The sequence below is a fragment of the Dermatophagoides pteronyssinus genome, unplaced genomic scaffold (assembly GCF_027571235.1).
Source record: "Dermatophagoides pteronyssinus isolate colony J.1.1.1.1 unplaced genomic scaffold, Derpt_VIB-CSIC_2022.12 sq0006, whole genome shotgun sequence".
NCBI classification, from domain to species: domain Eukaryota; kingdom Metazoa; phylum Arthropoda; class Arachnida; order Sarcoptiformes; family Pyroglyphidae; genus Dermatophagoides; species Dermatophagoides pteronyssinus.
Genome location: NW_027461530.1, coordinates 1,434,447 through 1,460,364, shown reverse-complemented (window position 1 = coordinate 1,460,364; position 25,918 = coordinate 1,434,447). Strand labels below are relative to the sequence as shown.

The following is a 25,918-nucleotide window of genomic DNA, read 5'->3' as shown; positions in this document are numbered from 1 at the left end:
AGAAATTTTCTTACCAAAAATAATTTGAAAATCAAATGAATCGATGTATGAATGTTTGGAAAAGCAAGAGAAGAGGAGAAAATTCTTAAATAAAATTTTTAAATATGAATCTTAATAAAGAATAATGATTCTGGTTGGTTGGTTGGTTGGTTGGTTGAAAAATATGTCTATTTTGATGTTTGATGTTGTTGCATTTTTCCATAAGGGATTGGCTCATCATCATCATCATCATCATCATTACCGGTTATTATCATTTGTTCGGTTTTTCGCTCTCTCTGCTTTTTTCTTCAATGATAATGAGTGTTTGTGTGAATATTTTTATGTATTTTTTTTCTTCATTCTTCTTCGGTTAACCACCATTATCATTATTTTATTTTTTTGAAAAATAATTTTATTTAAATCTATGATGATTAAGATTACCTAAGGATAATGTTTGTGTGTGTGTGCGTGAATGATTAACTTGAAGAATTTTCGAATGAAAATAATAAAAATTTCTCATATTAATTATGCTAAAATAGAAAAAAAAATGTTTGAAATGAAACACACACATACACACACACCATCCTTAGATGATCCTGGGTTAATCCAAATCATATGAGGATGATGATGATGAAATATTTTGGGCAAACAAATTTTTTCCATTTGTTTTTGTTTTTTGTTTTCCTTGCCGGATAATTAAAGAAATTGAAAATCATAATAATAATAACTAATGACAATCGTCATTAGTCATTTGGTTATTATATCATTCGTAAAAGTTATCGATTTTTGTTGTTGTTTCTTTTACATTTGAATTCGATAAATTACCAAACTGAATAATAAAATCGATAAAATTATAGATCATTTTTGCGTTTCATCTGTCTATCGAATCGATCGTTCAATCAATCGTTCGATCAATAACCGATGAAAATTTGATCGAAAAAAATGATAATATTTTTCGTAAATGCAATAAACAAAAAAAGCAATTCCAAATGATGAATCCAACCCACTTTTTTTTTGGTTTGTATCTTCATATCTTTGAATATTCAATGATCATCTTGATCGAGGAAAAAGAAAAATCACTCCTTCCCTTGGCCACAATCATTTTTTTTATTTCATTTCAATGAATCTAATTTACATAAACAACTTGTTATATAGATTTCCTTTTTTTTTACAAAAATAACAAAATTACATAGAGACCATTATTATCATCACCATAATCATCATCATCCAATAAAAAATCGTTGTTTCAAATGTTTGTAGAAAATATATGCAGAAAACATACACGCAAATAAATTGTTTGCCATTGTTAATAATATGCTTGTGTGTGGTGAAAGGGGCTGAACACACACAGACAAACGCACACAATCGAAACACATCCATCCATCCATCCATCATTCAGTTGATTTTATTCAAGCAAAAGAAAAAGAAAAAACATCAACAAAATGAATGAATGAATGACTGACAGACACACACACACACACACACATCTTTTTTGCATATAATATGCATATCACAAGAATAAAAAGAAGAAAAACCGATTGGTTCATTCATTCATTCATTCATTCAAATGAATATTTGTAGTGGCGGTGATTGTCTCTAACAACAACAACAACAAACCTATGCATAATACATGTTTTTTTTCAATGTTAAACAATTGGTTAAACTTATCATTTGAAAATTTGATATAGGATCTCATTTCCTTCGAATTTTTTTCAAAACAAAAAATAAAAATTCAAATTTTCTCTTTTGTGTACTGTTCAATGATGCTCAAAACATTTTTGAGGCTATTCTTTTGTCATTTTTCTTTATAAAAAAAGCATTATAGGTTGTTGTTACCCATTGTATGCTTCTGTTTATCACAAAAATTTTGTCAAAAAAAAACTTTGTAATTATCATTATAATGAGATTCAGATTCAGATGAATGAATTAAGAAATGAATAAATAAAGGAAAAAATATCCAGAACTTTGGTTGTTTAGTTAGTTAGTTAGTTTTTTAAATAAAAATGATTTATGTATTTTTTTTTATAAAACAAACAAACAAAAACATCTAATAATTTGTATGTTTAATGTTGCTGTTGTTGTTGTTGTTTTACAAATAATGATAGCTAATTATTCTAATGATGAATGTTTTTCTGTTTTTGGTTTTATTTTCACTGTCATCCTCATTATTTATACTAATTTGTCTTTGTCTTTTGGTTAATTGTTTGAGAATTTGTTTGTATTTTTTTTTAATACCAGAATTTCCACAGTTTCCATGTGATGATGAAAACATCATTAGTATAATGATTATAATCATTAAATTTTTTTCTGCTAAAAAAATATTTATCATTCATTCATTCTAATTTGACAAAAATGACAATGATAATATGCGCAGCTGACCAAACGCTACGCTAGTTTGCGTAGTTTTTTTTTCTTTTCAGCCAAAAAACAAAAGGAAGTTTATGTATCGCCCACCTTTTTATCATCATTATCATTCTAATGATGATGATGATCATTATAGCTAATAAAAGTGGTTAATTAATGTTTTGTTGTTGTTGCTGTTTTCATCGAAATTAAGTCAACATCTTAATCTTTTCTGTTTTGCTGTTGTTGTTGGTTGAAAAACAACAACGAAATTCGCCAACACAAATATGGTAGCGACATTAGGAAAAAACAATGATAATATTTTGAAAGGAAACTATGATGGGTTTCGATGACATTATGTCAAATTATGATGACCATCATCATCATAATCATGCCATGATAAATGATATACGATATTCTTTAGTGGAAAGTTTTTCAACGAACATTTTATTCGTTAATTTTTCTTTTTTCTTGTGGAAAGAATAAAAAGAAACACCGAAAAGATTCAGTTTCCTTTTCTATTTTCAACCTTAAATGATAATCGATTAATTAACAAATCGATTTAATTAAAAAAAACTAATAATGAAAAGTATGCGCGCGCACAATTATTAGTGGTAGTGGTTTTGATCTTATTTTTTTTTCAAATTTTTTGTATCCCGCGCGCAAATATCATCAGCCGTAAACAGCTACGCAATATAGCTAATATCTTCTTTTTTTCCACTAATCAGCTAGTCATTCAAGTGTTTACCATTTTCAATGTATGTGTGCGCCAAACACATCGATACATTTTGAGAGAGATAGATATTTGGAGAGAAACGAAAAGAAAAGAAAAAGAAATTGAGAAGAGCGCGCGCATATTGACGATTTTGATGATAGTGGTGATGATGATGGTGGTGGTGGTCGTCGTCGTAGATATCTCCTTCAAAATGTTGATGATTATTATTCTCATACATCAGACATTCACATTTACAAACAAACCATATCATTGTAAACACTACTTTTAAAAAAATCATTTTGATATTTGAAAATTTACCCAATTCATGAATTTAGTTATTCCGGTTTGTTGAAGTTCTGATTTTGAATCATATTTTTTTCACACATTCTTCTTTTTATTATCATCATTTTTGTTTTGTTTCTATTTTATCGTTTCCGATTGAAATCGATCGATCGATTATTTATCGATTGATGATTGACATAAACCAAGAAAAAAAAAAACAATGATAACGACAACCACAACAACAAGTGTTTCCCTTTAAACATCTTTGTGTTAAATCAAATGTGTGCGTGTGTGTGTGTGTTCAGTGAATAAATCATTTATTCTACAACGATCTAATAATGATTAATTAATCAATAAATCCCATTTGAAATTAATTGTGACAAATTTATTTTCAATATATTCAGTGATCTATGTTTGTGTGTGTGTATTTACCTGTGTTAATTTTATAATCAGCTTGTGTCTTGTGTTTGAATTTTGAAATATTTTTTTCCCACATATCACACGAAACATAAAAATTCCAGCAAGGTATGTGATATTTATTCACTCACACTCGGCTGAAAAAAAAATATTTCATCATTTACCTGTGTGTGTTTGTGTGTGTCGCTAATTTAAAATCATAAAGCTTGAATGTAATGTAATTTTTTTTTTCGTTGAAAAACGATGAAGAAAAAAAAATTATCCACTGATTATCAAATGATTGCAAATGAAATTTTTTTTTTATAAAGAAAAAATGAATAACGATATAGACATGAAAAGCGAAAAAAATGTAAATTAATTTAAATACATAATTACATCTGTAATGTTAAAAAAAAACGAATGGCACCAATTGGGGCCATACATACACTGAGACAGAAAGAAATAAACACATTAGGGTTTTTGCTGTTGAAATAATTTTAAAATTTCAAGTTTTTTTTCATCATCATTCATATTCAATTCGATAGAAAAATAGTAATCATAACGAGATGATGGAGAGAAAAAAGGGTTAATTAATCCATATATGAAATCATACCTTTGCCGTTGTTGTTGTTGTTGTTGTTTGCCAAATCCTGATTTTAAAATTTGATTTAATGATCTGTTGATGATAATGTTGTCCGATGAATTATTAGGACAACGGCGACAACGACAACGATGATGGCGATAATCGATGATCAATCGATCAATCGATATTTGTGAAAAATTACCTGGATTGTTTTCAGCTTTAATTTTTTCCTGAATTTAATTTTCCATTTTTATTGTTTTGTTTTCAAGCTAATCGGCTTACAAGCTTTTTTTCTGTGTGTGTTTCTCATCATCATCATAGATGACAATCATTAGATCCATTAATTGTGTGTGTGTGTTGTGACACTTGAAGCTTGATGATGATCTGAATGAAATTTAAATGAGAATTTTTTTTTTAAGATGGAATTATTATCAACTCAATCACTCTTCGGTGTCATAAAATGTTTCAATGGATGGATTTTTTTCATCGATAGATATCATGATGATTTTATAAATAAATCTTTATATATAACGATTCCCACTGATTTTTCTTATCATGTTCTTCTTTGGTTTATGACAAAATTCTTACCAGAAAAAAAGGGTTTTTTTTTTTTTGGTTTTTTTGTTGGTGGGAAAAAGTATTTTTCTTCAATTTATAATCTCGATCTTGTGAATCCACAGACACAGACACACACAGTTAGATTCAGGTGTCAATTTTTTTTTTGTATTTAGTTATCATTTTACTACTTGTTTTTTTCTATTGAAGAAAAACATCAACAAATTCTATGAAATATGTGTGTGTGTGTATGTAGATGTTTTTTTCTCGAATTAATTTTCAATTATCGTTGTTTGACACAGATTTTCATTTCAGATTTCTTCTGTTTTTAATATCATCATTTCAAATTTCAAATTTTCAGATAAATCAATCAAATTTGATGAAAATATTAAGTTTGGCTGATACTGTTTAAAAGGGGTTATCAAAATTGAAATTTTTTTTTCTCTGTTGTTGTTGTTGTTGATTTTGTGGATTTATGCAAATCACATCACATCGTAAATGAAAGGATATGTTTGAACATTGATCCAATCCATTAAATGTTGTTGTTGATGATAAAGTCTTTCGTTTCATGATGATGATAAATCATTGAAAATTAAGCAAAATCAACATAAGAGAGCAAGTACAAGAAAGTTTTAGCTTTGTTTTCAATGTAAATATTCTATTTATGAAAATAAATAAATTTCTGAAGAATCAAATCAACTTCCTTATTTAAATAATCAAATTTTTGGTTGATATCTAAATCAAATTTACTCTACTCTTCTTCGTTTGTTTTTTTGTTTACATTATAATGATAATATGCAAATATCATTCATATTTTCATAATCAATCATTCATTATTTATGATTGATGATTATGTTATTGACATTTGACAAAAAAAAAAAATTGTAGATAAAGAAAATGATCGGATCATATGTGAATTGTAATACACGACACACACACCTGTGTGTGTGTGTGTGTGTTTATGCACACAGTGATTATTCATATTTTTTTTCAACAAAAAAATTGGATGTGAAAATTTTTTTCTTCGTGGTTGACATTGTGACATTTTATCATTCATTCATTTTGTGTTTGTGTTTGTTTGTGTATATTTTGTTTATTCCAATGATAAATAATGAAAAAAACATTCAGTCAAATGATGATAATGATAATGATGACTGATCAAATTTGTAAATTGATGATGATTATTATGTTCTATGCATATTCAATGGCACGATTCGGGAATTTTTTCGTTCTGTTAATCTTGTTCAATATTCTTCTTTTTCTTCTTCGGTTGTTGTTGATGATGATTTTGTTCATTTTTTTCAATGTCAATAAATTTTTTTTTTTTGCTTGTTTAAATGTTTTGTCAATTCATTTTTTTCGTTCATTTCAAAAAATGTTCTTGAATAATTTTTGAATATAGAATCTGTCAATCAAATTTTCTTCTCTTCACTTTTCAAATCCGATTGAAATGTTATCATTGCTGTGACATTCATCATTTTTTTTCTGTTGTTGTTATTGTCAATGGTTCGATGATGATTAATTAATATTTTTTTTTCGTTAATTAATTATTCGATATGATTAGTGTGTAAATTTAACCCTAAATTCATTGATTCGTTTGCTTAGCACGCTTTATACTTGATTGATGAAATAAAATGAATAAGCAGAATCTTTGAAATGACAATAGTTTTACTTGTTTTGCAGAGAAATCTATTGCGATTTTAATCAAAAAACAAAAAAGAAAATGATCTCGTGTGTGCTCTATATATACATGTATGTAGTTTGATTTGATTGCACGCGATTCTTTTTTTTTAATTTCAAAATAATAATAATTTTTATCATTCCAAGTCGACAATTAGTGATAATCAATATTAATTAATTAAAGGAAATCTATTTATTTCATTTGTTTATCAACAATAATATATTACATATCATCATCATCATCATCATCATCAAATGACTTGAGTAGAAATTAAAAAAAAACGGATTTATAAATGTAAAATTAGAATCAAAGAAAATTGATTTTGTTTGTTAATTTTTTTTTCTCATAAACAACAAAATGGCGATGAAATTTTTTCTTTGATTCATTTTCGTTGATTCAATCATCAATGTTTAATTAACCCAATTATCGGTCATTAATTTGTAATTTCTTTAATTAAGAATGAAAATCAAAAATTATAAAATTATTACCAAAAACTTGGAAATAAAAAATATATATCAGGAAGAATTTAAAAAAGAAAAAAACATTGAAAAACGTTTCATCATCATTATCATCGATTAAACAACAAATACAAAACACCCATTATCACCACCACCAGCACACACAAACAATGTATGCAATCCAAAAATCCATTGATAATTTTTTTTTGTTTTCCTATTGATGATAATTTTCATAATATAAAATTCCATAGTTCAAATATGCTTGCATATTGTTTGTTTGGACAAAATAATAATAATAATAAGCAAACAAATAGGAAAAAAAAACATCAACAACAACGATTATGTTTTAGCCAATAATAATAATAATGATGATTATGATTATCATCAAATTAAACAAGCAATTTTTACTGATTAATATTATAAATAGATAGATAATAATGTATGGCACATTTTACTTATTAACTGTCAATTGTAAAGTAGAGAAGAAAAAAAAAGATTGATTAGGATTTGTTTTTCTTTCAACAACAACAACAATAACAATAACATGGAATGTTGATTTATTTTTTATTTTGGCGCCGATTGGCGACAATTATCCGCTTGTTGTTTTTTTTTTTTTTGCAACGGATTGTAATAGATTATCTTAGTTAGTTTCTTAGTTTTGATTATGAATAATATTTTTTATTTATTATTATTTATAATCCATGAAAATCAATCTAATAATAAATGTTTTAAATAACAAAAAAAAAAAAGAATTTTTTCAAATGTAAATGATAATGGTATAACCAAACAATCTTTATCGGTCAACAAACTTGACAAAACAAAACAAACATTTTTATTTTTCAATTCATTTTTGATTAAGAATTCAGAAATAAAGAAGGTGAGGAGTTTATCATCATCATCATCCAAAATACACCATTATCGATGGATCATCGATAATTAATCAATATTAATTATTTAAGAAAAGCAAAATGAAAAAATGATCATTACTGATGTTTGTTTGTTTAAGTGTGCATATATGGAAACTATCCAGATTTTATTGATTTGATTCGTTTATTTGATTATCCACTTGATTCATTTTACTTTCGATTTTTTTTCCACGATGATGATGATGATGATGAGTAAATATGATAATCATCATCATCATCATAGAAACATCCGATCATTGATATAAAGATGAAAATGAAAAAAATATACATTATCGCTACTCGAACTTTGATTTGATTTAAGATATTTGAATAAGAATTTTCCATCAATTTTTAGATTATTCAATCTTAATAATGTTTACAATACATTGATTGATGTCAATGTTCTTTGTCAATTTCAATCAGATGATGATGATGATAATTGTCGATTATCAATCAATATATGGTGTGTGTGTATATGTGTGACAATAACAATTTGGATTTTCTATGTATTTTTCTGTTGCTTTTTGCAAAAATTTATTATTATCATCATTCTATTTGAATAATGATGATCATTATGTTACCTGTTGAATTGATTTTGATGGTTTTTCCATCGTTTTTTCTTTTTCCAAACTCCATAAAATTTGAATTCAATGAATTCAAACAACAACAACAGCAACATTTTTGCCTTTGAAACTTATTTGAGTAAGTGATTCTAGCTTGATAAGATCTGTTTTTGTGATTTGACAAATTTTATTATGCAATTTTTGTACTGAGAATCTTGTTGTTCTCAAGTAACTCAAAAGAAAAAAAAATTTCTCATTCTCAATCTTTGCGATTATGATCGAATTCATTGATGGATTGATTGAGAATTTTGTACTTGTTTGTATAATCTCTGTGTCCTCTTTCAGTACGTGAAAATTATTTATTTACAAGCAGAAAAAAAGCAAACTTTTTTTTGAAAAGATTCAAAATAACATACATTCTTTCAATACATCTACATTGATAAAAGGAAAAAAACCAATTCAATTTCCAGATTCCCAGGTGAACATGCTTTTGATTTTTAAATGCTAATCCATCATTTATGTAGTTGATAATAATTTTATCAACTACAAATCAGAGAAAAACTGTATGACCAAAGAAAAAAATTCTCATCCGAAACATTTCCACAACGAAAAAATTAGGATGCTCACAAGTAATCTTTCAATAATGATCAAGAATTACAACCAACCAAGATAATTTTCTGTTCGTTTATATCGATATAAATGTATGAAACAAAAAAAAAAAAAAAAAAATGAAGTTTAATCATTAATTAAATATTCGCGCTTCATCATTATCTTTGTTCTCGTTCATTAAATATGCAAAAAAAAATGTTGGCCAAATCCATAAGTGTCGAATCCATCTTATCTTACACTGTGTAAGTATACTGGCATTACAACAACAACGAGAAAATATTTTGCAAATTTTTAGCCAAATTTTTTCTTCTTCTTATTTTCTCTATGATTATTACAAGCCTTTATTTTTTTTTTTTGCTTTGTTTTCTTTATCATATCTTTGTTGTTTAATTAATAATCAGAATTGATAATTAGAATAATTTTCATCCACTCTGCGTTTCTTCTTCTTCTGAATCAAAGAAAAAAAAGGTGTAAAAAATGACTACGATAATGATAATGAACCGAAATTTTTTTTCCAAAAAATTTTCACCCGAAAAAATTTAGAGATGCTTACACACTTGCACACACGATAATCACAACAGATTTATTTTGAAAAGCAAAAAAAAAATCTTGATGTTAAAAATTTTGTACACGATTTTCTTGTATTAGCTCCAAAAAAAACATCCATGTTTTACAAAAATGTTTTTTTTCTTAATCTGCATGTTTTTTTACGAAAAAAATGAAGGGAGATTTTTCAAAGAAAAATTGGTTTTTTCTCTCTCTCTCTTGCTATTCGTTCTTCGAAGATTAAGGTAATGTTTTTTAGCTTAAAAAACAATTAGCATCTCTCTCCACATACACACACACTGGATAAGTATGATGCAAATTAGAATTTTTTTCAAAGATAAATCAGCACGCTTAAAGCAAAAATTTAAAAAAAACATTCAACGATGTTTTTCAGGGTATCAATGGTATTATGTAATGTATATTATATGCAAATCCCTTCATCAGCAAGTGATTGAATGATTCGGCTTGCTAAGCTTAATTTTGTTTCCCTCATTGATGATGATGATGATGATAATTAATTAGACATGCAAAATAGTTTTCATTTTTTTATTTGCATGATTTTCTTCAGCAAAGATGGTGATGGTTTTGAAAATCTTCTGCAAACCAAATTCAAGGCCATTGCCGCCAGATTAATGAACAACAACAACAACAAGAAAAAACGATGCAATCAAAACTATCCTGTTCTGTCATATACAACTCACCGGTATGATGATGATGATTGAAATCTAAGAATCTGAATATTTTTTTTTATTTGAATCATTCAATCATTACTTGTGCACGATTCTTCTTTTTTCAAGTTTTAGTCATTTGAATATCAAGAGTACCTCTGATTGCCTTTTGCATTTTTTTTTGATTTTTGATTTCTGATTGAAATCAATCTGATCATCACACAAACATATTTATCTTGTTTTTTTTATTCGGTCCTGTCTTTTTTAAATTTTTATAAAATTTGATAACACACACATGTGGTGTGTGATTCGTAATAAAGTTGATAATGATGATGCTTGCTGCGGCTGTTTGGTTGTTTGGTTGACAATCATCATGCAAATGACAAGATTTTTTTTTGTTTTTGTTAATTTCCATGTCACTGACATGTAATCAAGAACATTTTTAGGATTTTGACTTTGATTTTCAATGACAAATGATAGAAACAAAAATTCTTCATTAAAACCTTCGTTTTGTGTGTATGCGAATTATTTTACTTTGTTGATATGCAAATTGCAAAAATTTTGTTCACGTAGATTCGACGTGTCACTCTTGATTCGTCTCTTGATCTGTTGATTGTAGGTAGAATTTAACTCAATTAAACATTTGCAAATCAAATGCTGCTTTTTTCGATCAAATAAAGGTCATTCAAGCACACATATATTGAAGGGGAGAGCAAAATTTTAGTGATAATAATAATTTCTCTTAATTTTCGATTAATAAATTGAATGTTATCCTCATCATCAACATGTTATTCGACATTGGGATAATGGACTAATTTAAATAAAGTAAATTTCTTCATCATCATCATCATGATCAACAGTTTAGATTGATTTAACTCATTCATTCCTAGTTAATCTTACCAATGCATATGTTGTTGTTGTTGATTAATTTTTTGTTTCTTCGTTTTCCATCTTATTATATTGAAAAGAGATATATTAATTGGCCAGGATTTAATGGTACGAAATTAATATATTAAAATTTTTTTTCCCTTTTTTATCAAACTGTTGCTGTTGTTATCATTAAATGGAATCATAATCGTGACTTGTCGTCAACATGAACAGCGTTTTGTTTTGTTGTTGTTGTTGTTTTTTTCGGTATGCAGATCAATACAAAATGCAGATCAGATCTCCTTAGATAGCTTTTTTGAAAAAAATCTGCCTTTTTTTGCCTAAATTAAATGAGCGATTAAAATCGTTCATTTGGATTCAATATGTGATTTTATGTAAATGATGATAATGTTTTTGGGGAAAAAAAGAGATAGATATGCCGGTCGTTTTTTTTCAAAAAAAAATCATTAATTTTGGCCAATTTCATGCAAATCATTATCATCATTATGCGATCAAATTTTTTTTTGTTTTGTTTTGTTGACACGTATTACCTCGAGCATAATGTTATCTTTATCCATTTGTAATTGTATTTAATAGCGAAGAGTTGTTATTGTTGAATTTGTAATTAGAAAATTTCAATTCTGCTTATCGGTGGTGGTGGTGGTGGTTCCTGGAACCATCATCAGATGGCTCATCCTGTTCATTGATCGGTAAAAGATTTTTGTTTCCAATTGAGTTGCAACTTGAAAACAACACGAATCGACAAAAGACACACACAAAATGGAATCGAGAAATAATGAATGTTATTATGAAATTCCATAATGTGAATTAATGTTTTTCTATCTCTCTCTCACTCTTTGGTTGCAAATCTAATTGAATTCCAATGATGATGATGATGATGATAATACAGAATTTGTCATATGAAAAAAAAAGTGTTTAATAATGATGATAATGATGATGACTATCTAAAACGTCATGGTCATGGCCATTTATCAATTTGATTTTGAAAATTTTTTTGATGTTAATTATTATTTTTTTCTGTTGATGGATTCATTATAATTTGAATTTATTCAATTTTTTTTTCTTCTTCTTCTTCTTCATTGGACAAATTTTCCTAAATTCGTACGACCTATTGAATAAACTTGTGAATATTAATCAGGCAATTGATCTTTTTTTTCTATTAAATTCAGTTTGTTTTTTGCATCCGACCAAAGAAGGAGAGAGAAAAATTGATTTGCATAATGTTTTTTTCTTTTCTTGAACTTTGAAATGTGAATTTTAAATGGATTTAAATTTTTCTGCAGAATTTTTTTTTGGAAATATCTTTTTTTTTTTTTAATTATGGATATTAATATTCATAATCGATAATTTTGCACATTTTTTTTTCTTTCTGTTAAATTCAATGATGAAGTGTTGTTTTTTCTTCATGGTTGTTTGTCAATTTTGTTGTTGTTGTTGTTGTTGTTGTAAATTTCCATTTTGCAAAATGGAAATTTGCAAAGATTAAACAGATAACAGATTTATTAAGAAAACACGCCGTACATTTTGCCCAGTATGAATTATGTCATAGATTTTTAAGTAGCAGTTTTCTGTTTTTTTGCGCCTAAATTTATTTTTGTCATTGAAAAATCATTGAAATCAGGTTTTTTTTCGTCAGTTTTTTTCATCTTGCCGAAGTGATGTGAAAACTGAAAAAAATCTTTATGCAAAAATTATGCAAAATGGAAACAGTAGAAAAAAAATCAATTTGAAAACATTTTTATCGATAGGTGGCGACATGTGTCTTGTTTTTTTTTATTCTGTTTTTTGATTCTCAAAATAAATTGATTCATCATTCAATTCAACCTAACCTGAACAACCAAAAAAAAAGAAATTATAATTCTTTCGATTTTCTAAATGGAATTCTTATGCAAATGAATACAAACAAACCGGCCACAATGATCATTTATGCATGTTATCATTATAAACTGGTAAATAGGGTCAGATCATTATCATTATCCACTACATTATTATTATAATAATCATCTTGGATTCTATACACACACACATTCTATTTTTAATCACTTTTTAACAATCAACATCATCATTATTATTATTATTATTTGCTTTTTATAATCATTATCATTATAATTATATTTAAGATTAGTTATTACTATTACCACTATACGTTATTCATAATACAAATATACACCCACAAAACAATATGAATAACGAATGTGTGTAATTTGAAACAAGCCAAAATTTTCAATTCTTTTAAATGGGATCGGATACTTCATTATGCATGCATATGTGAAATATACTATTATCATATCGTTGTTCATTGAATATTATAACGGGAATTCTGATCCAAAAAAATAAAAAACATTTTCCAATATTTTCCTCCTCTGCTCGCTTATTCATTCATTCATTCATTTGTGAAACCTGACTGCCTGCCTGCCTGCCTGTCATTCAATTCAGTTCTGAAAGTTCTTTTCCAACATAATCATTATCCATTCAAAATGAATTGACTGCTACTCTGAATAGAGGAGTTTTCTAGAGTGTTTTCATTTCAGATAGATGATCATCATCATCATCATCATGATCATTAACGTTTGTCATCATCATCATCATTGTTCGTTGATGCATAGCATTTTCATTTCATTTCATATTCTCTCGGTATTCTCTCTGTATATGATAATGATTGTTTCATCATCATCATCACATTACCGTTTTTTTTTCTCCAACCAAAAATCAACCTCTACTCAACATTGAATAATAATGTCAACAAAATTTCGATTGTTTTGCTTGTTTTAGCTATTCTCTCCTCGATGATGTAACCATCGATTCATACATATTACACGTATACCAATAGCCAAAAGTTGATGATTATGGATATGATAATGTGTTGTTTTTTTTTGCTGGGGAAAATAATGATCAATGATGATGATGATGGTTTTGGATTTTTAAAAAAGTTTTTTCTGGATTTTCACTTCAAACTGTAAACTGTAATTGTCCGGCACATCGATCGAGATATTTGTTGAAAAAACTTTTCATTTTTCAGGATAAAATAGTGAAATTCAAAGCCCATTATATGGAGATATTTATTGTGCAAAACATTGAAAAAAAATCATTTTGAAAATGAAAAAATATGACCATTATACTGGCCATGGATATATTTCAACCGTACATTTTTTTGTTTTGTTTTCCGCATTGAATTGATGATCAAATGAATCAAAATGAATAGTAAAAATTTTAGCTTACGCGAGTTCCATTGAGGCTACTCATTAATTTTTATTTCAAAATTTTTTTTTTGTTTAGTTGAAAAAAATACTTTTTATTCTTGTTATACCGCGAAACACTATTGTTTTCTCTCTCTTTTTTTTTCTAACATTCATTTCAATTTCATTTCATTGGCTTTATCCAAAAAGCAGAAGAAATGAAACAAATGGAAAAAAATGAAATTTATAATAAGATTTTCGGCCATTCTTTTTCACTCTCTTGGTTTATAATGATGCTCAATAACATCATTTTCAGTCATGGAACAACAAAAACAACAGAATTTTTGTTTTTGTTTTTTTGTTAAATTTTGTTATTTTTTTAAATAAAATAAAATAGAAAAAAGTCATTATTTAGTCACACACACACAAACAAACATTAAAAACTTATAGAATTTGGAAACATACGCACATTCTGGATTCTGGATTCTCTTTCTGTATGTTGAATTTATTTCACTTTATTATAAGGTTTTATTTTTTTTAAAAGAGAGAAAAAAACTTTCTATAATATTCTAACAACATTAATAATTTCCATTTTCTTCTCTTTCTCTTTCTCTATTTGGCTTTAAAAAAACCAGAAAAAATATACATTTCGATCGGTTTTTTTTGTTTGAAGAAAAAAATATCCTCATCCATTCACATGATGATGAGGATAATGGTGTTTTTTGTTTTGGCAATGGAAATAAAGCAGCAGTGTAGTGAATGTGTGTGTGTGTGGTAAATGACCGTTGGTCCAGAAATGTTTGTTATTAGTTGAAGTTTTTTTGAAAAAAAAACTTTTCATTTTTTGTTGCCTAATTTATACTAAATTATCATCATCAGTGTACTTGAAATGAAATGAAATTATTATTTTTTCTTTAAAATAAATTTAAAATTATTGAAAATAAAAATGATCAGAATCCGAAAGGAAAAATAGAATGAATTCGAATCTTTATTCCAATTATTTTCTACTGTTGAAGTAATTTTGCTTCTGTCCAGAAAAAATATACCGTGCTTTTTTCCGTGCCTCAAAAATTCAACATTGAAAATTTGGGGATAACACTACAAACAACAGCTACGGTTATTGTATTTCAAATTTTGAAACTTTTTTTGTTCAACTGAAAAAAAATAAATTACTTTTTTATGTCATCAGTGAGGTTCTCTCACTCGTACTCTCTCTCTCTCTCTCTTACTTCGTAATATCCAATGATGTGCAATACTCGTTTCTATGTTCAAATGACTGACTGAAATGAATTGAAAATGTTTCAAAAAAAAAAAAAATGTTCACTGGATTGGATTTGAAGTTTTTTTTATTTCATTTTAAAAAATGATTGAATTATTTATGCAAACATTTTTCCATTTTACTTTTTTGGCTGAATGAATGAATTTTGCCTGCCCTGGATGTTTGTTATGTCAACAACAACAACAACGACTACTATGAACATCAATGGGCTGTTCCAAACGCCTATTTCTTTTTGCTGTTTGATGAAAAATTGACAACTAAACTAAACTAAACAAGGGGAAAAACAAAATATTTTTATTTTAAAATTACGAATTTATCGACGAAAGAAGAAGAAGAGAAAGAAGAAGCCAGTGAAATTTGATCGAAAACTTTTGTGTTTTGTTGTTTTTTTATCTAGGCAAGCAGTTTTTTTCTTGAAACTTTCGATTCATTGATATTACTTTTTTTAAAAAAAATTTGGCAAAAGAATCGAATAGAATTTTTTTTTCATTTTGAAATAATGATTCCAAAGTATAGAGGGACAGAGAATTTTTCATTCAAAAGCATCAATCCCCCTTGTTTCAAATTCTGATTTCTCTTTGAGTTCGATCGAAGCGGAATCAGAATTTTCAATTTCTTTCCACCTCACACACCACCCCCAATTCGTTGTGCTTGCTCAGCTTATGGTTGGACGCCATGTGTGTGAGTGTGTGCATTAAAAATTGACCAAAATGATGACCAAATAGTCGACTATGGAATATGTGAATAGAATATAATACCAGTGTGTGTGTATGGGTTTGGCAAAAAATGAAATGAAATGAAATTGGAAAAATAAAATAAAATAAAATGAAACAAACAAAAAAAACGAAAACGAAAAAACTTTCACATCACATCACTGAATGTTTGAATGAAATGTGGTCCTGGTGAACCAATGAATGAATGAATGGTCCATTCCATTTTTTTTACTTGAATTTTTTTTAACAAAAAATTTCTTTCTTTCGTTAGTTTCTTCTTCTTTTTTTATTTTATTTAATGTTGTTTAAATTTTTCATTAGAAAATTCTCTCTCTCTCTCTCCCTACATCCGAAGATTTTGGAAATTTTTTTCCGTTGATAATGTCCAAACAACAACAGAAGCAGAGAAAAAAGAATTTGAACCCCCTTTTCTAATCATGAATCCAGTTGTGTGTGTGTGTGTGTTTCAAAATTCCATTGATTATCGATGATGATCAAGCATTATTATTATTATTATCGTCGAAGGGAAAAGAAGAAAAGGAAAAAAAATCCAACTGTCGTCCAGCAATCAAGTTTTTTTTTCTTGATTCAAAATGAATGTCCACTATCATTTTTTTCTGTTTGTTTATTATAACAGTAACAAAACAAAATAGAAAATTTTTTGGTTTTTTCAAAAACTCAAATTTTTTCTCATTTAATTTTTTTTTTTTAGTTCAATTCGTTTGTATTTACTTATTTACACACACAGAACGCATCACAAAGTTTGTTTTGTTTTTTTTTTGCTTGCTTGGACTTTTCTCCATTCCAGCATCAACAAAATTGCAGAATTGAATTTCGTGAAGAAATTTTAAGCCAAAAAAAAAGAGACAACTATATTTCTGGAATTTAGAATTAGATTCTCAGTCAGTCAGTCATTCAGTCATTCAGTTAGTCAGTGTGTAATTATTTATCAATCCAAACACACACACACACACACCAAACATCCGATATATTCCATTATTTCTCATCATCATCATCATCATCATCATCATTATAGGTTTGAATTTCATAATATGATGAAAAAGGGAGAAAGAGGAGGGAGGAATGGATGCTGATTGTGAAATTTTTTTATTTTATATTTCATTTTAAATTTTTTTTAAAATAAAAAAATTCAACTCAGAACATTCATAGAGATGTGCGCGCGCTTTTCTTCTGACCGTTTGTTTGTTTGTTTGTTTGTTTGGGATATTCGTATTTTCATCATCATCATCATCATCATATAGTGAACACATCATTTATTCAGATTTTGTGCATGCGCATCTTTTTTTTTGTTTGCATGAGGTTATTGAATTTTTTTTTCGTTTTAAAATTCTGCTGCTGCTGCTTTATTTCACACACTATTCTCTGCTTCTGGTCCTCGTTATTTTTTGCCCAAAAATGGATTCCGTTTTTTCATTTATCAATAAAATGGGCGGATAATGGAAATTTAGAATTGAAAAAATTGAATTTTTTTAAAAAAAAACTTTAAAATTCTGTTTTCATCTCTCTTTTGGTAGAATAACGCCTATTTCCACCCAATAATAAAATGATAATAATAATAACAAGCAAAATTCTCAAACGGTTCAATAAACATCATTTATTCATTCATTCATTCAATTCAATTCTTGAATTGAATTATCATTATAATTTATTCTTTCTTTCTTTCGTTTTTTTTGAAAGTTTGGAATTTGAAATGAATTTCTCATTCCTCTCTTCTTGCTTGCTTTCATGAGTTTCATATATCGATTTGAAAATTAATTAAACACACATCCGATATTCGATATATACGAACACAGTGTGCCCACTATTCACATATCATGTGTGTGTGTCCCGAAAAAAGATCCCCAAAAAAAATATAGCTCATTATTCGTATGGCTGACGATATATTGAGTGAGATGCTAAACAAAATGATGATGATAATTTCAAGTCTATACTGTCGAATAATTTTTCCACCGATCAAACCAAACCAAACCAAACCAAACAAAAAAAATGATGCTTAATAATGGAAAAATTTGAATTGAATTTTTTTTTCATTTTTGGTTATTGGAATCCTCGTGTGTATGTTATTGTCATTTACTTTTTGGACTGTGGACACAGGGAAAAAGAGAGAGAGAGAATCCAAAAAGTAAATTCAATTGAATTCGAGTGACAAGAAAAGAATGCAAAATAATTGTGTGTGTGTGTGTATTTCGAATTCAATTTCATTTTGGATTCTCTTTTGAATGTTTGTGTGTGTTGTATATGCTTTTCATCATCATTTCAAATATTATAATAATGATCACTATATATACATCATGCATGTATATATTGAATTTTTGCTTTTGAAATGAAAAAAAAAGTTTCTGCTTTTTCTATTCCAAAAAATTCACATACAGAAAATTGTATGTATGGATGGGGGGCAATAATATTCAATGGTCACACACACACAAAAACACACACTTATTTCAGGATCGATTCCCAAAATGAATGAAAAAGAAATTCACACAAAATGTTGTTCATGCAGTATGCACATACAAATGCATGCATGCATCACATCATCAACATTATATATTCGTAGTTTGGACACATCGTTTGCAAAATGAAAAAAAGATTTGACCAAACAATTTGACGTCGTCGTCGTCGTCGTAGTCGTTTTTAATATATTCAGATGTCAACCCAGAAAAAAAACCCTGAACATGCAGAGTCTTCACTTACAGAATTTGCAAACTTTTTTCCTTCTTCTTCTTCTTCTTTTTTTCTTCTTCTTAGTCAACCGAAAATAATTCTCCATTCTGTGACTACTTTCATATTCGATTTGATGATGATGATGATAGAAGAAAAAAACTGATGCATCAAGATTCTCTCTCTCTCCCTCTCTCCCTTTCGATTTGTTTCTTATCAACGTAAATTTATCGATTGAATATGATGATATTGGCCACATCAATCTAGCAAATGTTTGTGTGTGTGTGTGTGTTTAGCATACATATCTGATTGATAAATTTGCTTTTGGAACAAAATTAAATCTTTGTTTGTTTTTGTATATGTAAAAATAGTAGTAGTAGTAGTAGTGGTATACATTTTTCTTTGTTTGTCCAGCTGTTTTGGTAGATAAAAATTTGGATCATTATGCATGCACACCAACAATGGTCCAAGGATGTAATTCATTATTCAACAATAAGATATTTAAAAACAAAATCTCGTAACAAGCACACACATATAGCTTTGGTTTTTTCGGTTTGTTTGGGTATTTCGAATGCTGTTCGTTTATTTATACACAAAAAAAAATCAACATAAAACATGATAAGACTTGAATAAATCCTCGCGTAATAAACTTTGAAAAGTAGCAGTTGAACAGCAGCAGCAGCAGTGTTTTATCAACAACAACAACAAAAGAATGAAAAAAAAATTATTCTTTGATCCAAAAAACAAACAAACATGATGATGATGATCATCATCATTATTCATTCCCATTTGGTCAAAAAGCGCCCTCTATAAATTTTGATTTCCGAAAAAAAACAAAGAATTTCTTCTTTCTTTTTTTTTTGTTGGTTCCAAAATTTAATTTTACAAAAATGGAATTCCTTTATTTCGTTTTTTTAAATGAATTTTCCTTTCACTCGTTACAAATGACAATTATCTAATCTGACAATTTGATAAAGGCAGCAACAACAACAACAAAAAAAATTTTTGGTCAAAAATTTGATTTTTAATTTCAAAAGTTTTCTTTTCGGATAAAATTATTGAAAAACTGCAAAAAAAAACTACACACACACACACGCCAGATTGCTGCCAAGTTGAATTATTTTTATTATCATTTTTTATTTCATAATAAAATTGAAAATTTCAATGATTTCAATTCGTTTTTTTGTTCATAGAATCATAAGATTTCTTTACAAGTATGGCGAATGTTTTCTTCATTCATTCATTCGTAATATTTTACCATTTTATCATTGTTTGAAACGCAAATGCTTTTGAAGTTTTTTCCTTTTTCATTTGTTTTTCATTCAACTTGGAATTGGGTTTTTGTTATTGAAAAATTTTAATTTTTCATCCACATTCTGCATGTGTTTGTGTGTGTCCATTCCATTCATCCAACCATAAAAGAATTGAATTGAATTTGATTTGATGATAAACGACTACGACAAATTTGTTGTTGCTGTTGTTTTGTTTTTGAACGAAAAAAAAATTGAAATTTTTTGTTTCACTAGTAGGCTATTTGATGACCAAAGTCCATCACCACCACCACCACCAGTAAATACAGTCCGTTTTTTTTTGGGTTAAAATTCGGTTTCGGGCAATATTTTTCCACCAAACAAATTCTACCCATAGGCAATATCATAATGATGGATCTTTTTTTCTACTATTTCTACTGCTTCCGCTATTTCCACTCTGCTCTTTATATATAAAACTTTATTTAAATAATTTTGTTGTTTGTTTTCGCTCTGGTCATTATGTTTTTTTCCAATTTTCTGATGTTATAACATCGGGATGTTTTTTTCAAACAAAAATCGATTCTATAAACTTTAAAATTATAAAAAATCATCATAATAGTATAGTCACAAGTCTGTTTGGAGGAGGGAGGATACACACGAACATCATTTCAATCGTAATATTCTTGTTTTGTTGTTGTTGTTGAATTTTTTTTTGAAACGCATTGAAAAAAAAGAGAGAATTTTTTTTAGCATTTCAATTGGAAAAGAATTGGTAAAAAGAAAAAAAAATTGGTGAACAGAATATGCGCGCACGCCATAATCATAATATAATTTGATGCATGTGTGTGTGTGTGATGCGTATGGTCGGTTGGGTATTTTTTTCTAAAAAAAATTTTAAAAAGCAAAAAAAAATAAAATAATAATAAGCGCAGCAAGCTAAGCATTATTTTTTTTTTTTTTAAAAATCATCATCATCCATTATCCAGAATCATATAGCATCCATTATATAGAATTCATATTGAACATTATTCTGATTCTGTAGGATTATTATATAGCAGTAGCAAATAAATTCTTTTCACTATGATGTGGTTATCATTAATTTTAAAATTTAAATCCAGAAAAAAATATATATACTATTGCTATTTGGAATGTGAAGCAAATACGCATTTCCTGTTCCGATTCGGTTTTTTTCTCAAGAGAGATATAAAGAAAAATAAGGGGGTCGAGAAAACTTTAATAGATGATGTAGATGGGAAACAGTGTAAGAATTATTGATGTTTTGAAATTATTTTGTTTTGGAAAAAAATGCGAATTGAGAATTGAAAGCCGAAAGTAAAACTTGATAATATTTTAGGTTTTTTTTTAAAAAATTTCAAATTTTTCATTTTTTTTTGCCAATCATGTTGACCATGTTGTTTTAATATATTCTCTTCTCTTTTTTTCCAATATAGATTATTATTATTCGGACTTTTTTTTTTGGTTATCTTTCGTTCGGTTGTTTTTTTCGTGGATTCATAGATGAAATCGGATTACCTCGAATACACACTAACCAACCAACTAACCATTGATCATGTCTAAAATATTTTTGGGTAAGTTATTATCGATTATATTCGTGTAAATATTCGTGAAAAAAAAACATTCATTTTTGCTGTTTGAAAGCAATTTTCTCTCTTTCTCTCTTTAATTGTTTGCTGATGAAAGTGAAAAAAACTAAACTAAACTAAACAAAAATTCCCTTATTTACGCAATGATGATGATGATAATGATGGTGATTTTTTTTCATACACCACTCTCATACTTTATCGAAGAATTTCGTTGTAAAAACATTCCAATATTATTAATGATTCTGTCTCTCTCTTCATCGACCAATTCTTATACATATTTTTTTTTGTCCCCTCCGTGTAATTTATGTTGAAATTATGATAAAAAAATTCTCTTGACTTTTCCATTTTCTAATTTTCAATTGACTTGGCTTGTTGAATGAGCAACACAAAATTTCCATTCGTTTTTTCCCAAATAAAAAAAACTAATACCATTCATTACGTAATGATGATGATGATGATCAAAAGCTTATTCCTATACTTGATGATGAATTTGAAAATTTTCATTGGGAAACTTTTTTCCATTGGTTTTCTCCATTCATTCATACATAAGTATTCACAGGAAAATAATATAAACCAGAAAATAAAATGAAGAATCCCATTGTCATTCGTGTTAAAGCTAAAGTGGAATATATAAAAAAATTTTATTCGAAATAATGTTTCTGATTTGACCACAACAACAACCACCCAGCTACTATGCTAAACTACCAAGTTTTTTTTGTTGTTAAAATGGATCGGTTTTTTTTATTATATATTTTCGGATCTTAGCATAAGAAACACAACTGAATGAATGAGATTACCATTTTGAATCACAATTCAAAAAACAAAAAATGGTGATTCTAAATTCTTTCCGTTTTTTCGTTTCTTCGTTTCGTTTGTTTGATCAACATTGATGCTATGTGTGTGGGTGGGTGACGTTGTGTGTGTGGGGGAGAAAAAAGATATTTGTCGCACATGATTTTTTTTTCTTAAAAAAAAAGTTGACCAATACATCACACACACATACAGAGAGAGTAAAAGATTCAAAAACTAAAGTTAGCTTCACTGCATAGCATTAATGCTTTTTCGTTTCGTTTTTTTTTGATTTTCACAACCCAGGCAAAAATATTTCTCTTGAAAAACAGTCGCAAAACAGTAAATCGTTAACTCTTAAAACACCATTCTCAGAGTCTTAAAAAACGCACGATTTTTCGAAGTTTAAAACTGTTTTTTAAGAGTTTTCAGAATGAACCGAAATGGGGGTTTTACCGGTCCAAAATTTTAATCCCTTGATTCTTAATTAATTATTCAAGCTAATTGATCGGTTAAGAATATCAATTTTTATTTTTAAATCAAAAAAATCATAATAAAATTGTACAATTCAAAAAAATACAGTATTTAACAAAATTGACTTTTCGATTCAACATTGGCTCTCAATATTATCTAAATCCAACGCTCACAAAATGTTAGCTTCTTCTGTAGCCAAATCTTTTCAAATAACGTTCCAATCAATCGAGTAAATTGTTCATATTCTTTTTGATTATAGACAATTTCATGCCAATCTGAATGCATTTGTCCCGATTCCTTGACCACTTTTTCCGATTATTGCAAACAATGAGTTGAATCCATTATCAGTCAGAAAAGCTTTCTGTATCATCATTTGGATTGTAATTTAGATTGTAATTTGTTTCTGATATTAAATTTGATGATAAGTTTTGAATTTGGCTGAAGATTAAAAATTGTATTAGCAAACGAAGAAAATTCATTCATTCTTAGATTTATACCTGTATTGTTTTTGATTGTTTTGTAAATGATTCGACATGGATTATTGGACAGAATACTGAAACTTGGGCAAAAGAGATTGAATATTGTGAACAACATAGCATTTTTACTTACTTAATGGCATAAAAATTAAAGATATCACCCATTCAAAACAGATTGATTAATGGCCATAAAAAACAGCGGAAAAGGGACTTATAACAGAACAGCCAATTGTTATGTATTCTCGGACATCAAATAAATTATGATAATTTTCCAAGTCCGACTTTGGCTTAGAAAAATTTTATAAGTTGAAGTCGAACTTGGAGAAATTTTCTATGTCGAAATCGGACTTTGAAAAATTTTTCAGAGTTGAAATTGGACTTGAAAAATTTTCAGTATGAATTCGTATTCAAAGAATTATTCAATTTGAATTCCGATTTAAAGAATTTTTCAAATTCAATTCTGATTTTGAAAATTTTTACAAGTTAAATTCTGACTTAGAAAAATTTTCAATATTTGATGCGAGCATGAAAAAATTTTCCACGTGCAATTTTATTTTGTATAATTCATGAAATATGTGACTGTGCATAAAAAGAACTGACTTTGATAATAACTTTTAACAGTTTTTAATTTTCATAGTTTTTTAATAAAAATTCAAAATCGTAATATTTTTTTAAGAGTTTTCAATAGTTATACAGTTTAGAACTGTTTTTTAAGAGACAAATTTCTGCCTGGGAATTCTTTCACTTCTTCGTTTTCTCCAAATTTTCTGTATATATAATGAGGATGAAAAAAATGGCAGTCACAGAATGTCTTCTTTTTCTTCATCTTCTTTTGGAGAAAGTTTGAATTGCAAATCTTTTTTTTTCTTTTTCGTTTTTTTTTTGAATTCTCAATTCAAATGCACAGCAGTGCATGTTTTGGAATTTTTTTCCGTTTCCAAATTTGAAAGATGCTCTATGCTAAGCTTAGTTATCTCTCTATGTTCTCTATTCTTCTTCATTCTATTTATACACATTCTGATCATTATTCTATTCTCATATAGAGAACGACGAAGAAAACCAAACCAAATCAAACTTACATAACATGTATTCCGTTTTTTTCCCATTATTGTATATAGGAATTTCATTATTATTCCTTCTTTATTCTCATTATTCTAATGATATTCTAAACCCAAACGCACACACTCTGACATTTAAAGAATTTTCTATTTTTTTTTTTTTTTTTTTTTTGAATAACCCAGTGGCGCCACCGTGATGATGATAAATATACATAAATTTTCTTTCTTTTTCTCTCGAATCTAATTGTAATTTAATATTCTTTGATCGATTCAAAAAAAGGCCAGAAGAATATGATACTTGCTTTTCTCACTTTCTCATAAGTGTTTCAATAAACGATGTTTGTATATTTATTCAAAGTTTTGATTATTTCCAATATTATGATGATCATCATATTCTCGTGTACTTATCACTTGAATTATTAATATTATTATCAACACAGCATTTGATACATACTTGAACGACCATACTGACTTTTTTGGAATGGATTCATCATTTTTTTTTCATTTTTGTGGATATATTAAAATGAAAAAGCGAAACTTTTTCCATCATCATTATGATGATTATGATCAGTTTTACAGCAACAAAAATTTTCATCCTGTTCATTTTGGGTTTCATAAAACATTATTTATCCACACATTCAACTACACCATATTATTATCATTTTCGATTGAATAATGAAAAAAAAGCATAGAAATTTATTGAAAATGATGCGTATTACCGTACTCTACACCCTCTAGTTTTGTCCATATATCATCATCATCATTTTTGAGAAAATAATGATAATATTTTCAACAAAAACGAAAAAAATTACCCGAATAAAAATAGAATATTCTGAATGATGACTGGTGATTTTTTTTTCTTTTTTCAATATTCGATCGTTGTCTGAATGGTCCGAGGCTATCACCACCATTATCTAGAATGCTGAATGACTGAATGAAAAGTAAAATTTTGGAATAGAATCCAAAACTTGAGTTTCATAATAATGATGATGATCATCATCATCATAATAATCAACATTGAATCATCTCGGGCAGTAACATTAAAATGAAATATACGTCCAAACGCACACACACACACACACAGTAGTTGTTGTTATTTTGTGTAAAATATTCAATTGAATTGATGAACACCCTGTGTTTGTATGTATGTATGTATGTAAAAGTGCGAAAAGAAGAATATTCTGTGTGTTTGCTGTTGGTCCCATTATTATTATTTACCAAAATTCAAGTTTTCATCACTTTATTTCTT

At 27.6% G+C, this 25,918-nt stretch overlaps 1 protein-coding gene and 1 long non-coding RNA gene across 3 annotated transcripts in view; one reads left to right on the top strand and one right to left on the bottom strand.

Annotated features, from left to right (window-relative positions):
* Positions 1 to 3,202: 3,202 nt before the first annotated feature.
* Positions 3,203 to 25,918, top strand: part of LOC142645049 (uncharacterized) — a 49,598-nt gene continuing 26,882 nt past the window's right edge. For both annotated transcript variants that reach the window (XM_075820195.1, XM_075820194.1), the window contains exons 1-2: positions 3,203 to 3,844; positions 21,720 to 21,857. The gene's annotated coding sequence lies outside the window, so the exon portion shown is untranslated. The remainder of the gene's footprint in view (positions 3,845 to 21,719; positions 21,858 to 25,918) is intronic.
* LOC142645113 (uncharacterized) lies at positions 23,170 to 24,176 on the bottom strand. The gene is made up of 3 exons (XR_012846293.1): positions 23,745 to 24,176; positions 23,633 to 23,694; positions 23,170 to 23,573 (listed from the first exon to the last, which is right to left on the bottom strand). It is a non-coding gene; the product is annotated as an uncharacterized LOC142645113 (long non-coding RNA).